The sequence below is a fragment of the Talpa europaea genome (genome assembly GCF_964194135.1).
Source record: "Talpa europaea genome assembly, chromosome: 4".
NCBI lineage: Eukaryota > Metazoa > Chordata > Mammalia > Eulipotyphla > Talpidae > Talpa > Talpa europaea.
In genome coordinates, this window is record NC_140070.1 from 141364894 (window position 1) to 141381768 (window position 16875).

Here is a 16875-nt window from a genome sequence, read left to right on the forward strand (position 1 = left end):
GACTTTTCGTGCCTTCACTGGCTGCTGCTTTATGACTGTGGGGAAGAAATGGTGGGTGCAGAGGACAGCTCATCTTTCCCAGAAAAAGAAAGGGTCAAGGGTCCTGAAAGTCACCAGGACTTGAAAGCAACGACACGACGGGTGCCTATGATCCTAAAAGTAACTTGCAGGTGGCGAGACAAACCTCCCTCCCTGCAAACTCTCCACCTGCTGGTTAACTTACTGCTGGGCAATACGATCCCATGTGGATCACATGGGGGTTCTAATACACCCCCCCACTACAACCTCACATGGGGTATATGACACTTAGTGCCCCATTGAGCACCTATCAGGAAATACATTATAGGTGTAGGTTTCTGCATGGCCCAATGTTGGTGTATAAACACGGGTACACTGCCTCCCTCCCCCTGCCTTGCCCCAACCTCTTTCCTTAGCATTAAGCTAAGAAGCTAGCACCAGGTGACAGGGCTTTAGCATGAAGATGGGCTGGAGAAAGCAACCTTGGTCTTCCACTGAGGGGCGGGAAGAGAGGCTGTGTCATTGACCCAAATTCACACAGCCAATTGGAGAAAGCAGGCAGGTGTGAAAACAGCTCCTCTCCCCAAACACACACAGCCCCCCGCTCAGTGCACCTAGAAAGACAGTTTCTGGGAACCCCCAGTGAGCCGCGGGCCCAGGTACTTGGCTGTGCATTTGTCGATGGCAGGGACAAGAGAGTGGGACTTGCACGCTCTGCTGACACTCTCTGCTCCTGGGCGGGCAGCGGGCCTGAGCAGAGAGTGACCTGCACGTCCGAGTGGGCATCGGTATCACCAGCCACTCTGGCTCGGAAGGTCTGGGTGGGCCTGAGCATCCACCCTTCTAATGGTGGGTGGGTGGTGGCGGGAGTGACCCCTCCTATGGGCCAGAAATTCAAATACCAGGTATCCCAGAGTGGGGTCCCGAGTGCCCGGGCATGGAGTGGTGTGGTGCTCGCATATGGGGATCACTGTCTGTTTTTTTTCCCCCTTAATTGTTAAATTCTTCAACGTAAGCAGAGCAGCTGAAACAGCTCGAAGCCCGCCCTGCAGCTGGCCAGATGTGTGACGGGCTTCTTCTCCCATCATGGAGACGAGGCAGGGAGTCCGGGGGTGACAACCGGGCGATGCCGTAAGAAGAGGAATTCCCGCGGGGAGCAGCTCCCGCCCTGCCGGGGAGGGCAGGCCGCTGGGGCACGGGACCCAGCACCCCACTCTGGGAATGCAACAGTTAAGACCTCGGGGGCTCGCAGGCGGGGGTGTCAGCACAGAAGCTATAATCCTTGCGCGGCACCAGGGAACGTGACCGCAGGTCTGGGGGCTAAGGGCTCTCCATGCCAAACCTGCTCGCCGACCCGACATCCCCGTGGACGAGAGCAAGTCTCTTCATCACTCGGCCTCCTTATCTGGAAGGCTGGAATTAAAGGACTAAGACGGATTACTCTGAGGGGCTCTAAAAGCATTCGCAGCAATTACATCTGCAGCGATTAGCGACTCAACGGGCTCTCCTGGGCCAGCTCGCAAGGGGCCTTCTCGGACCACGTCCGGTGGTCTTAGGACCGTCGGAGTTTTCTGTCTTTTTTTTTTTTTTCAGGCAGATACTTGGCCTTTGGGAGCCAAGTCCACTGTCAACCGGTCTTCAGAACTCGAACTTGAGCCTCACCAGGTCTTTAAATCTGGGGTTCCAAGAGGCCTGATGGTGGGCTGGTGGCCAGCAGCTTTGCACCATACGCCCCGACCCCTGCCATTTTTATCAGGGACCTCTGGACAGTCGGTGACCTTCACTGAGCCCTTCCTGGGGCCTGGAACATCCCATCGCTTTTGCTCCTGTCCCACATCACCCGTCTGGAGGGAGTGGCCTTGAAACTCACCTTGAAACCTTCCAGGAATCCTCAGGGGCTGCAGCTGGGCAGAAAGCTACTCTGCTCACCCTTAATCCAGGTTTCATTTCCCTGTCTCTCTTCTTGGCTAGAAAACGATACTTTTCTTGGTCTCCTGCTCATCCCTCCCATCAGCAGCGTGGGAATGTCGGCCCGAGGTTACTGCTCATCACCAGGCTGGTAACACTAGCCCCCCCTCCTTCACCCAGGTGCCCCGTGCCTCCTCCTCCTTGCTCGCGCCGCTCCTACCTCCTGCAGGTGGGGAAGTCCGCTGGGATGCCAAGCCTTCCTAGCACATGCATTCCTACTCACTTAGGGGCCCCGGGGACAGCCACCAGGAGAACCACCCACGGGGGCAGTGGTGCCTCTGGTGTTTGTAACAGGCAAGCAGGTCACCACCAAGTCTGCTTGTGTGGGGGGCTTCCCTAATTTGGGGCTTCCCCAATCACAGTCTACAGTGGCCTCTCCCCTGGCCTAAGACATGTTCCAGAGGCCTGCAGGCGTTTGCTGAGCCCCCCAGGTGAATACCCCTTGCTTAAAACTAGGAGACACGAGACACACAGTTTGAGCCCACTCTGCTCCGGCACCCTGCCCACCTTGCTATCGCTCCGGCCTCAGGGCCTTTGCACTTGCTGTTTTCCTTGGTCCAGAACGCTCTTTCCCCAGACCCCCATGGACTGGACGCCTCCTATCCTTCCAGTCTTTGCTTTTATTTCATCTTCTCCCCGAGGGATTTCTCAACACCCTAGTTTAAGCAGCAGCTTTTCCCCTGACCCAGCCAGTCTCCACCCCTCTAGCTCTTGTTTCCTCCACAGCACTTGTCAATGTTCCTTCCATGCCCACTGAGCCACAGCTCCAGGAGGGCGGGGTGCTGCCTCTTTTTTACAGCTGTATCTCCAGTGCCTACAACTACATCTAGCACTTATTAGGCACACGGAATGTTGACTGACTGTGTGCTCAGACCCCTCATGGCTAGTGTGGTCCACCCACCCTCCATACACTGCAGGAAAGTACTATTCACTTGAGGCGAAAGAAGTTTGAACTTTAGGTTTTCTGCAGAAATAGAACCATAGGGGGCTCACAAAAACTACGGGTTGAGGGAAAATGTCATAACTGAGCAGAGTTTCGATCATGCCAGAAGTTACACAGTCTACAGAGCTTGTCTTCTTTACTTCTCCTTCTAGCAATTTAAAAAATAAAAAGAATGTGCCAAAGGCCCTGAGTTGAGGGTGGGGTCCCTTGCTTCCCTTGTTTTTTGTAGTGGCTATTACATACATTACACACACACTCAGAGACACCAACAGACACACACACACAGGCACAAACACACACACACACACACACACACAGCTGCCCTGAGGACATGGACTGTGACAGAGAAACATAAAAAGAAAGTTGTAGAAAGCAGCAGTTAAGGGGAGAGGAAAGCTGCCTACCACCAACTGCTGCCTCCACTGCACCCCACCACACCCATCATGTTCCCCAAATTCATAGGACAAAAGCAGACGCGAGACAGAGCTCCCTTCATAGCACGGAGAGGCTCACGGTGCAGGACAGTGAGTTCTTAGCTCCCTGCATGACCCTGAGGCCCAGGCCCCCGGAGCCCTTCAGCATGGCCTTCCCAGTTCTTGTCACTGTTCGGTGAGGAGGGGACAGAACATGGGGTGCGGAACATACCGCCCTTCCTTGCTCTCAACCAGAGGGAGCCCTCTGGGGGTGGACGCCTCCTCCTGAGGGGACACAGAAAGCTCATGGGTTCAAGACTTTCTCAAGCAGCCTGTCTATCCGGGTACAGTGATAGTGCCCCTCCCGAGGCCCCGGCTCAGGCGCAGTGAGGGAAGAACCCAGCACCCACCTGCAGAGATGTGATATGGACCCTTGACTGAGTACTCCTGCCCCCTGGGTAGCTCTTTGGGAAGGCGACTTTGGGGGTGCGCTATCCCAGTAAAGGAGCTCTGTCGTGTGGGCGGGGGTCACTGTGGCATGACGGAACATGTGCAGATGTGGAAATAGCATGCTGTCCACCTGAACGCCCCACGATGCTCTAAATCAGCAATGTTAACTCACTGAAAACTGATGGGGGGGAGGGTGAAGGCAGTGGGAGGCTGAGACGGGAGGTGGGTGGGCAGTGCTCACAGACCAGTTGAGTGTGGTCTCAGGAGCTTTGAACAGGCTCTTGCAAGACTGCCACAGAGCCGGCCCCAGCCTGGACAGGCAAGGCCTAAGTGGAAGGGGTTGGGGTACCCAACCCAGGTACCCCTAATTCCACCTGCTCCCCCAGCGGCCTGAGCATTCCTGCTCCCCATGCGGCCTTCTGCCCACTCCCCTGGTCTCCCCTGTCTGGCACCAGCAGAAGCACCGACAGGACTGGGTAAACTGAGGCCCCTTTCAAGGTGGGCGATGCCCCTTAAACACCGGGTGAGTGAATGAGGGAGGCAGGGAGGGACTGAACTCTTGGGGGCTAGACTTGTTCTGTGATCCAGGGAAGCAGTAAGCTCCACTGCAGGAAAAGGGTAAGGAACTTCCCTCCCATTCCTAACAGCCCTGCCCTCTAGGCCCCCTGGGGCGTGGGGGGTGACATCTGATTCCTGCCCCCCCCCCCCCTCAGTGCTGCTGAAGTTCTGGGCTGGCCTCAGGGAAGCAGGAGCTGGCAGGCCAGTCAGAATCCTTCAGTAGATGGCCGAGGGGCCCTGGCGGTCTAAAGGCCAGGGACGTCCTGGCCACTCAGAGCCCCTGAGTGCTGACCAGGAAGAAAGCCAAGAGTGACCAGCAGGGTTTTCAGCAGGCCAGGGCCCTACATCACACCAAGCCAAGCCAAGAAATCTAGCTAGGACGACTGCTCCTACTCACAGCCAGTCTCTGTGGGCTGGATCCTTATTCATTCCTTTCTTGGCTGGGCTGAAAAAGCCCAGAGAAAAAGCTCTCAGAGGTTTGGGGGATGATGGTCCCCCGCAGGCTTTTATCCATATTGTTAGCCCATGATTGAGAAGGAGGGGGTCTCTGCCCTAGGGTTGCCTCAATGGGTCTGTGGCTACCTCCCTGGGACTCCCCAGGAGTCACAGCCCAGTGCTGAAAATGCAGGTCCCACTGGTCCTGAGTGATGTGGGGATGGAGAGATGTATGTATTCCAAGACACACGTGCCCCCTGGTCACGCTCCTGAGCACAGCTGAGCCAGGGTGCAGGGCCCACAGAAGGCTAAAGGTAGCTCCCCAGCAAAGCCTGCCACCCGCTCCCTCCAGCTCCTCTCCAGACTGGGGAGGCCTATCGCGGGGCCTCTGCCCAGCTCCTCGATGCTGGGACCTCAAGAGCAGAACCACCCTTTCAACCAGTGTCGTGAACTTTCTCTCCTTGTAACTCCGCAGACAGTCCCCCTTCTGTGTGAACACTCCGGGGTGTACAAGCCCAGCTCGGGAGGGAGCAGATTGTGGGATTCCTTCTCCAGCCCCCACCTCTCCCTGCCCCTTCTTCCCCCCAAATCACTCTCTCTCTCTCTTTCTTTAACCACTTCTGCTTCCTTGGCTTTCTCTGCCTCGGCCACGGAGATACAGTGCAGCTACTGTATAGGGTTCCGCAAGCAGGGCCTCCGAGAGCTTCTCAAGCTCCATACAAGCCGGTTATTCTCCAGCTTGTTTTCTTTGGCTTGAGCTTCGTAACACAGAATGAGTCAGGCAGTATTAGCTTTCAATCGGGAAGTGGTGTGGTCAACCGAAGCTGTTTGCGGCTAGATTGTGAAGATAGGTAGGGCAGGTAATGAAGAACAGGCCTGGTACTGCGGGGAGGAGGCAGAGGAGGGAGGCCGCTGGGCTAGAGACTTGCAACCAGCCAGTCACCGGGATGCAAGGTCCTCTTTCTGCGTCAGCAAAGGCGTGGACGCCGAGGTGTGGGACCGGCAGCTTCGGGAAGCCGGCCACGGTGGGACTGAGGGGCTGGCACAGCTGAGCACTCCGTGGGCAAACGGACTTCTGGTTTTAATGGCCACGGCCGTGGGAAATCTAGCTAGGACGACTGCCCCTACTCACAGCCAGGCTCTGTGGGCTGGGTCCTTATTCACTCCTTTCTCGGCTGGGCTGTGAGCGCACACACCTTGACCTCCCTCCTTCTCCGCCACCTGGCCCTCCCACGTCCCAGTCCTGATCTGGGCTGCCCGGGGTCGCAGGCTGGCTACGTCCCAGTCCTGATCTGGGCTGCCCGGGGTCGCAGGCTGGCTACGTCCCAGTCCTGATCTGGGCTGCCCGGGGTCGCAGGCTGGCTCTCCCTCTCCAGCGTAGATGAGGCCTTGAAAGTGCCATCCCTCCCCCAGACGTGGAATCTACTTTGAGAAGCAGCTAAGATCTTAAAACCATCAGAGCCTCTCCCTCTGCAGGTGAGGGTCTTTGGGGCTGTGGGGAGCCAGCAGGGCCCGAAGCTCCCTCCCCCGCCAGCCCCTTTCCACTAGGCCGCCCTCGCCCAGGGCTTGGATTCCTTTTACAGCTCAACCCAGCAGCTCCCAAGCACAGCCCAGCCCTGGAGACTCAAATTTCAGCGGTTTCCAGTTCTTTCTCCCTGCACTCTGCTACCTATTTATTTTGAGACCGGCTGAATCACCCATGGAAGAGAAGGAGTTTCTCCAAAGCGGCTCCCGGCAGCGTGACAGCAAATGAACAGGACAGCAAGGGCCTGGGAGCCTTAAGAGATTCTTGCCTCTGAGCAGCTGCAGCTTGATTCGTCCTGGGGAACTGGCATGAGGCTCCAGGGTGTAACGTTTCACCTCCCTGAAATCTAACCCAGACATCTCAGGCGAGCTGCATATATAAAAAGCCAGGGGTGAGGAGAGGAGCCTGAAGAACTCAGCCAGGGCAGAGGGTCTCCTGCTCTCCCGGGGCCCCTGGCTGTGTGCGTGTCTCATGGAAAGAAAATGAAAGAACAGGATTGGAGAGAAAAAAACCGCCTTTGGTTTTGGAAAATAAATATATATTAAAATAAAACTCAGCTCTCTTAATGGTGAAGGTGGCTTTTTGTTTCCAATATTTTTAAATGGTTGGCAAAGAGCACAGTAAGATATTCTAAGGGCAAAAGGTAAAATGCCGAAAAATATGTGAAGTGGGATTGACTGAAAAGTCTCTGTTTTTCCTCTACAATGTTCTTATCAACCCCCAAAGGTAGGAAGATAAGAATTCTGCCTTTAAGTAGCCCATAATTGTTTTAGGCCCCTAAGATTTGAATATACTACAGAATCATTTAAAATTTTTCTTATTTTTCTCTTATTTCCTTACATATCTGTTATATTACCTAATAATCTAACTAATAGATTATTTTTTTTTTAAAGATTTATTCATTTATTTATTATTTATTTTATTTATTTATACAAGCACTGGGTACAGTCAGAAGCGCGGGAGGGTGAGAGAATTCACCAGAGCCAGAGAGGGGAGCAGAGCAGGCAGAAGGACCGAAGTACACTGCTGAGGGGAGCAGCGGGCGGCAGGAGGGGTCTGCGCGCCATGTGGGACCCTCCTCCGGTAGCTGGGGAGCAGCCGGGGATCGAACCGGCACCGCAGACGCAGCGGGCAGCTTCGCAACCCAGAGCTCAACCGCTGCGCCACCAGGGAGGCCCCTAACTAATAGATTATTGACCAAGAGCCTGACTATACATCATCTCCATCCATCCAACAACCCTCTGCAGCAGACAGAGTTCCCATCATCATCCCACTTTGTAGATGACTCAGTGGAAGCTTCTAGATGCTGAGAGTCTTGGTCTCATAGTAGCATGGGTGCTGATGCTCTGCTAAGAAACATTTGGATAAAATCTTTGGAAAAAGACCACCTCTACCCAAGGAAGCAGGGCGACATGCTTTCAATATGGTTGTTGATTCCCTGGGTTCAGTGATTCAATATTTGAGTTAGTAATAGGAAGGGTGGAAGGAAAGAGAGAAAAAAGCTCTTATTGTATTGCATTCTGAGGGCCCAATCTGCCAGGATATTTTTTTCAAATCACTTGGCAATGGCAAATATCTGGCCTGCGTGTGGGTGGAATTTCAGCGCTTCCCCTTGAAGGGCTGTGGGTGAGGCTCCGGACGGGGCCTACCTGTGTAAGCAGCGCCCCTCATTCAGGCCCTGGGCTGTGATCACATGAGTTTAACTTGCACAAGAACCCCCAAGATGGGGGTGCACCTTCCTGGTCTTAGACCCGAGGAGGCTGAGCTGGAGTTGGGGGCTGAGTTAGGATTTGGGGCCTGACCCTCCAACTCCTGCTCCTGTTGCTTCTCAGGCCATGACCCGCCTCAGGCAGGGAGGTCTCATTGTGCCCATCCCACAGGTAGGAAAACTGAGAGGTAGCTAGTAAGCAACAGGGGTCAGAGCAGGCCAGGTTGGCCTTGCTCCACATTCCTTTCTCGCTCCCTGGAGCTCAGAGTCCTGCTTCATTTCTGGGACTCAGGCACGGCCCTGCCAGCATGGGGGCAGCAAGCTGAAGGAGGTGGCAGGGTAGACTTCTACCTCTTTAAAATGAATGAATTGGAAATGACATAAAACCACTTCAAAGGTTAAGCGAAAACGAGGTAGAACAAGGAACACATCCAGAAAGGGCCATCCACGTATACAGGACTTAAGAACTTATTTCAAATGTTTACTTTTTATCTCAAATGACCAAAAGGCTGACTTCTAAGCCATGGTGAACGAAACAAAACAAAACAAAGCCAACAAATGATCTCAAAGGTGCACCGTCTCGCTGTATGAAAAGGACACGGAAAGGTTTCCCGAACAGTCGGCGTTGGAGTCAGTACGTGCTGTAAAGCAACTTAGTCTGTGTAAATCATGGAGGCACCAAACTAATGTATCGCCATTAACTGACTTTATAGGGGTCTAGGGAGTTGGTGGATTAATTTGATTCTGTTCCTTTAAACAAAAAAGGCAAAGAGAAAAGAACTTTGCTCTGGATGCTCCAGTATTGTTTTTTTTTTTTTTTCCTTTTACCTTGATGTTTATCAATAAAGGCATAGCCAGAATATCTACTTATTGGCTATAGCAATTCCCCAAGGACACTGCATGACTCAGACACAGAAATTTCGAGGTGGCCATGAAAAGGAGTTTCACGGAACTGGGCGTGCTGTGGGGTCTGGTGGGACAGTGTGCGCCCGGTCAAAGCTACTGGTGTGGGTCAGGGGCACCTCATTGACATTTTTATAGTCAACTTTTCTGGCAAAAGAGCAAACCTTCTAAAAAATTATTTATAAAGGAAAAGAACAGGGAAATAGCGGAGAACATAGAGACTGTACTATAAGGCAAATGATCGTAAACAGATCTACCATGAGGGGGTGACTTTGGCTTAATTTACTTAAACAGCTTTTCTGGGTTCATAGTGGTGGCGGGTAGTGCGGTTCTGGGTGATGCACTAGACCCAGTTCTTACGAAGCCTTTCTCGGTTTCCTGGCCGACAGGGCACGTCCAAGCCTTTGGGGGAGCTCAAGGGGAATGAATTATTTTTTCAAAATGAAAAAAATGATAAGTGGGCAGAATATGAAAAGAAATTACAAATCTACTCAAAAGAGGAACAGCAGAGGAGCTGGTGAGTGACTATGCACTTTTGAGGCTGTGACTACCAAATGTAATCCATCTGCAAATTGAGGTCCACCTACTGGCAGTTGGGGGGTATTCATACAATAGGGCAGGAGGGGGCTGCTCCTCCATTTGCCATGGTCACCTCTGTTGTGGCCTCCCAAAAGAAGGGCTGGACGGCATGCATGGCCCCTTAGGGGACTACTCACCACGCACCTTGGCTTGGGGCTGCCCTTTCACGCCCTACTCCGCCCCTGGTGACATGCAAGCTCAGGAGGGTGTCCAGGAGGCGGGAGAGGGGATAGGGAAATGCCTCACCAAACAGATATCCAAAAAGTCCCCCCAAACCAGGTACAAATCTGACCATGTTTTCTCTGCCTGCAAAGCCTGGCTGTGGCTTGTGCTCCAGGCACCCATGGGCTGAGCTGCATCGATGCGGGGCAAGTGGCTCATTTCATGTCAATTTTCTAGCACAGTATGGAAGAGCCTGCCTGGTGGACACACAGCCTGAGACACTCAGGCATGGTGGGGGGCCCACCCTGTGCAGTCGAAAAGCAGGGTGTAGGTTTTGACTCCCCCAGAACGTAGCTATTAATAACATGCTGTTGACTGGAAGCCTTATCAGCCACCATAGTCAAGGAACACGTGTGCTCTGTGCCGTGTGTATTCTATACCCGACTAGAACAAAGTCAGTCAGAGCAAAGAAAATGTTAGTAAGAAAATCATTAAGAAGGGAAAATATATTTACGGTACTGGGCTGCATTTATTGATACCAGCAGTTCACATCACTGTTTGTAGGAAAACCATGTATATTGGACCCTGACAGTGGAAACCCGTGTTATTCGAGGGTCACCTGTATGAGAAGCACCACATTAGGTCTCAGTGCGACTTTCCACATTAGGTGGTATTTTTCTCCCTAGTTTTCCACCTAGTGCCACACCTACGCCATGAAGGAGGTGGGGACAGTGTCCACAGCAAGTTTCAAGGGTCTATAAAGATGCCAGAAAAGAAAATTTCCCAGGTCTAAATACAAAACAAAACTGAAAAACAAAAAAATCAAAAATTTTCAATATTTAAGAAAAATGCAACATGATGGCAACTTCATGACTTTCTAAACTTAGGAATCACAAATCCTTTCGTTTAGAGTTTTCTCATTTCCAAAGGATTCCAAGACTAAATACAAATAACTGCACTGTCTGCTGGGTTCTAAATGTTCTGTGGAGACAGCGCATTCAGGCCACCGGCCCCGGAGGTCAGCGCAGCTGCTGTCCTTGCTTTATGGGGACTCCGCCGGGCTGGCACCTCCTAGACCCCCAAACTCATCATCCACCTAGTCAGCGTGTGCTGAAGTGGGGACCTCCACCTTGATGGGAATCACGTCTGTGGTGGACAAATCAGATCCACAGGAAATTAAAACAAATCACTCCCAGCCGGTCTGTGGCCGATCAGCTGTGACCTGGGATGGTGAGGCCTCAGAGGGCTCCTGCCTCAACGGGGCTTTGTTTGTGGGGCACCTATGGGTCTGTTTTTCTGACACTATTTGGTTACCCCTTTTGAGCGTGAACTAATTTAGAGATTATCTCGTCCCATTGCCTGGTTCGACAGAAGAGGAAAGTGAGGACTAAAGTACTTAAGATAATTGCCTGATTTCACACCCACTGGTCTGGTGGCGCCACTGTGAAACCAGGTCCCCAAGTTTGGGATCCAGAAACCCTCTCGCATGTTTTAAGATTAAGAAACGGAAGCCTAAATGCTGACAAGAATTTTTTTTCTTTTCATTTAGCACTGCATGTACTAAATTCTAACAAGGACTGCGATGGATTAGTTTGGGTCTCGACTCACTGCTGTGGCATTCAAAACAGTGATAGGGTTTGCAATGGTCTAGATAGAAAGAGAAGTTCAAGGTCATCGTGGTTTAATTATCAGTCTGTGTTTCTTCTCTCTGTGGCGCTGGCGTTACACTGAGAAGGGACCTTTGAGTTCTCACCGATACCTGGAAGGAGCGTTTTCTTCCTTTCTGCAGCAGTACAAACGCCATCTAAAAGTCACAGTGGCGTCTGTATTAAATAGAACGTTACCAAGAGGGCAGCGGCCTCCCCATGTCTCAGGAGCTGAGCTCTCCCTGCATCCGGGGCAGGCGTACTCTCCCCCAGGGTCCTCTCACATTCCCGATCACCCCCAGAATCCCTTCAGACTTTGGTCAGAGTCAAGTCCACTGAAAATTCAAGGTCAGGGACATCTTTGTGTATATGAAATTCTTCATCTTGGTCTTTTTGCTGCCACTAAAAATAATAAACAAAGACATTCTAAAATTCATAGGGTGATCACTCATGTCTTGCAGATTGCTTTGCCACATCTTTAGGTGGCTGGGGAGCTTCTCACAGAGGGGCTGATGGTGAAGTCACCCCAGAATATCTTAGCATGGAAATGCCTCTCAAAATGAGGGGGAGGGATATAAGTATGTAGAACGTTCTCCACTCCCTGAGCCTCTCTGGCTCCTACGTTAGATTGGGGTGGGCGGGATAAAAAGAATTAATTCCTCCACTGTGGATCAAAATTTCATATGAAGTAAAAAAAGCCCCAGAGTCCAACTCTGATAATTGCAGCAGCCCAGGGAAGAGGAATGAAGGAGATCACTGTTTATTTGCTGGAAGATCAGCTTGAAACAATTCTAGCAAACAAAGTGACTGCAGATTGATAATTGCAATCCTGAGATCACAGATCTATAAGACTGTCTGGCCTGCCACTAGCCAGTCCAAGCAAAGAATGACACGCATTTTCACCCTCCCAGAGCACTGCCTGCTGAGCACACGGGTCCTCTAGGAAACCCTTTGCCAAGAGAACTGGCCTCGGACGCCTCACCTGGCGGTCAGTCTTGCCACACTGTCTTTCCTGCATGTCAGCCCTGCAGCGGGAGGCTTATGCCCTGCCTCAGCCCTGCTTCAGGCCCCTGGTGATGGCAGACCCGAGCCGACTCTGGTAACGGACACAGAGCCAACAGATAGTGGGTGGCCGTGTGGCTGGGTATGGGGCCGCTGACCCCAGGCCTTTGGTACAAAAACGATGATTGCCAAAGTGACACGCTGTGCTTTCTCAATGACAAACTGCGTTTGAACCAGAATTTTATTGATAAGCTCTCCTAATAAAAAAATGTCAGAAAGAAATTTCAATATAATGAAGCTCAAGGAGCAGTTGGTACCATCTTAAAAATAGACACTGGCGTCTGTGGACTGCAGCGTCGGCACTGCTTTGTCTCAGCCTGGCCTCCTCGCTGCTGACCTTGGGCCAGGGACTCTCTACATGAAACACTCTGAAAAGTGCTGGGCAACTATTGGGACTCTCTGTAGGCGATTATTATGTCTTTCATTTTATGATATAGTACATATATTTACATATTATAGATCTCATTATATTTTTAAGTTTTATTTTATTGTCTTAGTCAAAAGTATTAGGCATTTTTATTAAGAGAAAATAACATTATTTTAAAACAAGAACTGCCTATTCATCAAGCACAAGAACAATCCATAAATATTTCTGCTCTTCTCACGCTTTTTGGAAAACTTAATTTTAAATATTTTTAGGTCCATTGTCATTATAGGTTTACTGGTACCTCATACACGCCTAGTTTCCACTTGAAGCACAGTCACCACCTATAAATAAGGATCCTGTTTCTTTTCTCTCTACATATATATTGGGGGCTTGTTTTTACATTCAATATCATAGAAGAAAATTATATGTGATGGGGAGCCAGGCCCTTCCATAATCTATCTTAACTCTAACTCCCTCTTCCACGGGCTAGTTGGCAAAAAGGCTAAGGCCCCAGGAAATAGCCTATTTTAAAGTTTTTAAGTAACACCTCTGCCCAGTTATCTATTATTGTGAATCTCAAGACGCCACAGTTTCTCTAAAGAATTCCTTTAACACCAGGACAGGATTCCTTTAACCCCAGTATTTGTCTTATTAACCTGTTCAAATTTTAATTGGGTTATTCAGTGATCCAGATGTCTCAGATACCTGGCCAGGCAGCGATGGCCCATGACATCAAATGACTGTCCATTCCACACCACTGGGACGCCCTCCCACGCAGGGGTCCATTAGGGCCCTGACTGGCTCTTCCCAACCTGTCCTTAGCAAAACGCCTTCCTCCAAGGCACTGGGCTCACTCACGCATTCAAATCATTTTGTGCCCTGTCCATAGAGGACACGCATTGACACGTCAACATCACGGCATCACAGACACCAGGGCTAAGTTACAGACACATGGGCTGGAAGCTGGAGTTTTCATCAGATCCCCCAGAATATAAAAACTACATAAAAATCATCTCTCAAATAGCCTTCCCTTCCCTTCCATCTTTTGTGCGTAGGGAGATGCCCCTCCCACGTGCTCACAAGCACTCAGTCTCCTCCCTCTGGACTGAAGCAGGTGCCCACTGGGCTTGCCCAGCTCCCCACAGAGTGTGCTTCTCATGGTGTTCTTTTTCCATAAAAATGTTATTTTCAACAATTAATAATTTCTCTATGGGTAAGAGATGTAAAAAAAAAAAAATCCGTGGAATGGGAAAAGCAGCAAGTAACCCTCGGAAACGAAAAACATTTTCAGTCCTCTTGGGCACACCTGTTGCGGCAGGTGTGCATGGAGAGAAGGGGAGGGGAGGGGGGCAGGGAGGGAGGTAAGAGTGAGGATGGGGGCAGGAGCTTTTCATTCTATTCCCGGCCTTGTCACCAACCATTTCTTTTCAACCTAGGCAAGTCATCTCATTCCCTGGGGTGGCTGCCTCTCACCTCTGCGACTATCTGGCTCTCAGTCCCGCCCAGTCCCCACAGTCTTTAAGTAAGAAAACTTTCAGAAGGATTCCACTGCGCAATGCCAGGCCATTTTGACCAAATCACCCAGAATTCAAAGCACCAGCACAATAGAAGGGACCTGGGAGGTCTTATTACCGCACAGACTTGAAGCTGTCTGGGTGTCCTGCTGGGCACGTCACGACCTCGTGACATTAGAACGTGACTATGCATTATTTACCGCAGCCAAGACATGGAAACAGCCTCAAAGTCTATGGAAATGGATAAAAAATGATAAATGAATGGATAAAGAATATGTAGTGGATCTAGACCATGGAATATCATTCAGCCATAAAAAAGGACAACCTGGCATTTGCAACATGAATAAGCCTTGAGGGCATTAGGGTGAGAGAAATAAGTCAGACATATTTCGCTAATAGGTGGACTCTAAGAAAGCCAAACTCATAGAAGCAGAAGAGGAGCTTGGAGGCTGCCCCAGGAGTTGGGGGTGGAGGGAATGAGTGAAGATATTCAAAGAGGACACACCTCCAGTTATAAGATGAATAATCTCCGGGGACCAAAGAGCCAGCACAGTGACCGTCGTTAACTGTGAGTGCTCTGTTGTGTATTTGAAAGGTGCTGAGAGAATGGTCCGAATGTTCTGAACACACACACAGATCACAGCTCCATGAAGTGACGGGTATGTTAAGGGACCTCACTGGGTAATCGTTTTCTTCACCTTCTGTACATTTATCACATCATCATCTTGTAAATCTCAAGCTCACACATGGTTAAGTGCTAATTATATCTAAAACACCACAGGGAAACGGTCTGTCAAATTTCTCTTAAAAGAAAAGAAGAAGAGCAGCCGTGAGCAGAATTCCATCAAAAAGAAATCCCGGCCTTGAATCATGACTCTCAACAGTGACGAAAACAGCAGCTCACTGAAACAATTGGTGACACACGTTCCCTCCTCCATTCTCGCCCGCCCCCCCCCCCCCTTCATGGGGAGAAGAGTCATCACCCTGGGTAGCCTGGCATTCTGCATTTCACTTTTCTTCGAGAAGTCCCTCTTTTTATCTTATTTACACTGATTACCTCTTAGACCCCACATTTCATTCAGCAGGAAAGACTCCCGAAAAATGGGTGACTTTTAGAAGCAAACCCCTTCTGTCTGTTCAAAGGCCCCTCTCAATAAAGACTGCTTCTTCAGTTACAAAGCAGCAGGGAGCGTAACCTACACCCAGGAAAGGCCCCAGCCCCACATGTCCCCTCTGATGGCCAGTACTTCGGATTCAGGCCGCCACCATTTGCTGTCTGAAGCTTGACCACCTCCTTAGTTCTTTGAATGTTACAGGAATTCCTGGCAGTGGGGCAAAGCCTGCTCTTCTGTGAGCACCAGAGACTAGTGGAAGTTGAAGACACATCAGGGGCCACCTGCTCACACCTTCTTCCTCCAGGCCATTTGAACTATCCCGGAGACGGCTGCTGCTTCTACTTTTAAAGATAGAGATTCTACAGCTTTCTCAGTGTGCCTTCCTCAAAGTGCAAATGCGCTCAAGTTCAATGTCCTCACACCTCATGACTGCCAGGCCCCCACCCCACTCCTTGCTGGAGTCCCTGCCTGCCGGGTGTTTCTGTGATGCTGACGGCAGAGTCCTGTCTGTCTTTACCTTGCCGTCCTGACTGGAAACGTCTGCACTAGGTTTGGTGGTTGCTGTGTGGTCCTGAGCCTAATAGGGTAGCTGTGTGGTCCTGAGCCTAATAGCAAGCCTAATAGCTTGCTTTTCACACATAAATTGGAATCAGGGGATGCTACCACACCCCAAAGTTTTCTGAGTCTGGGCATGGCCGGAAAATCTACATGGGCTTAAAGTGAAAAGGCTGAGAAGGGAAAGTGAGGTCAGAAGTGGAGGGAGTCGGGCAGCATGATAAGCAGAACCAAGGGGACCGCAGGAGGAACACCAGGTCCGGGAGGGGGCGCTGTCCCTGGCTCTCTGCCGGGTGCTGCCCGCTCTGGGGCATCGCATCGGGAAAGCGGAGGCTGCACTGCGGATACTTGTAGCAGGTGACAGAAACATTGTGAGGTCATGGCCAGGACTGCAGGAAAGGTGGCCATTAGCCCAGTATGACCCTACAGAACGTGAGCCCCAGGGGTTTCTTTAGAGCCTCCCTTGGCACCCACGGGAAGGTCCTCAGAGGGGCCTGTCCCCAGCGAGAAGCCGCAGGGATGCACTACAAAGACTCACGTTCCTGCTTGCATTCTGAGCCCGGCACACAGCACTGTTTCATTCAATCTGATCAAGAAGTGCTCATGTTACTCCCATTTTGCAGGTGAGAAAACCAAGGCACAAAGCGGCTCCAACATCTGCAAGACCAAAGTGCCTGAACCGGAACTCCATGCTTCTGCCCCAGAGCCCAGATACCCCACTGCTCTGCGGTACAGCCCTGCCTCCCGCATCTCGGCGTCCAGGGTGGTCCACCCTCACCCGGGGGCAGAGAACACTCATTCCCCGGGACCTGATAGGGATCAGAGGACTCGCATGCCAGGCTGGCGCTCCAGTTGGCTCTAAGCGCTGGAACCGTGACCCAGCCGCCATCCCGGGGAAGGGTGTGGTTCTGGAAAAGAGTTACTCTCGTATTTACTCAAAGATAGTCATTAAGT

General features: G+C 51.1%; 1 protein-coding gene across 3 annotated transcripts in view; it reads right to left on the bottom strand.

The window, feature by feature from the left end:
• Positions 1-16875, bottom strand: part of RUNX1 (RUNX family transcription factor 1) — a gene marked incomplete at both ends in the record, with an annotated part of 213886 nt that overhangs the window by 41642 nt on the left and 155369 nt on the right. The gene's annotated exons all lie outside the window — the stretch shown is intronic.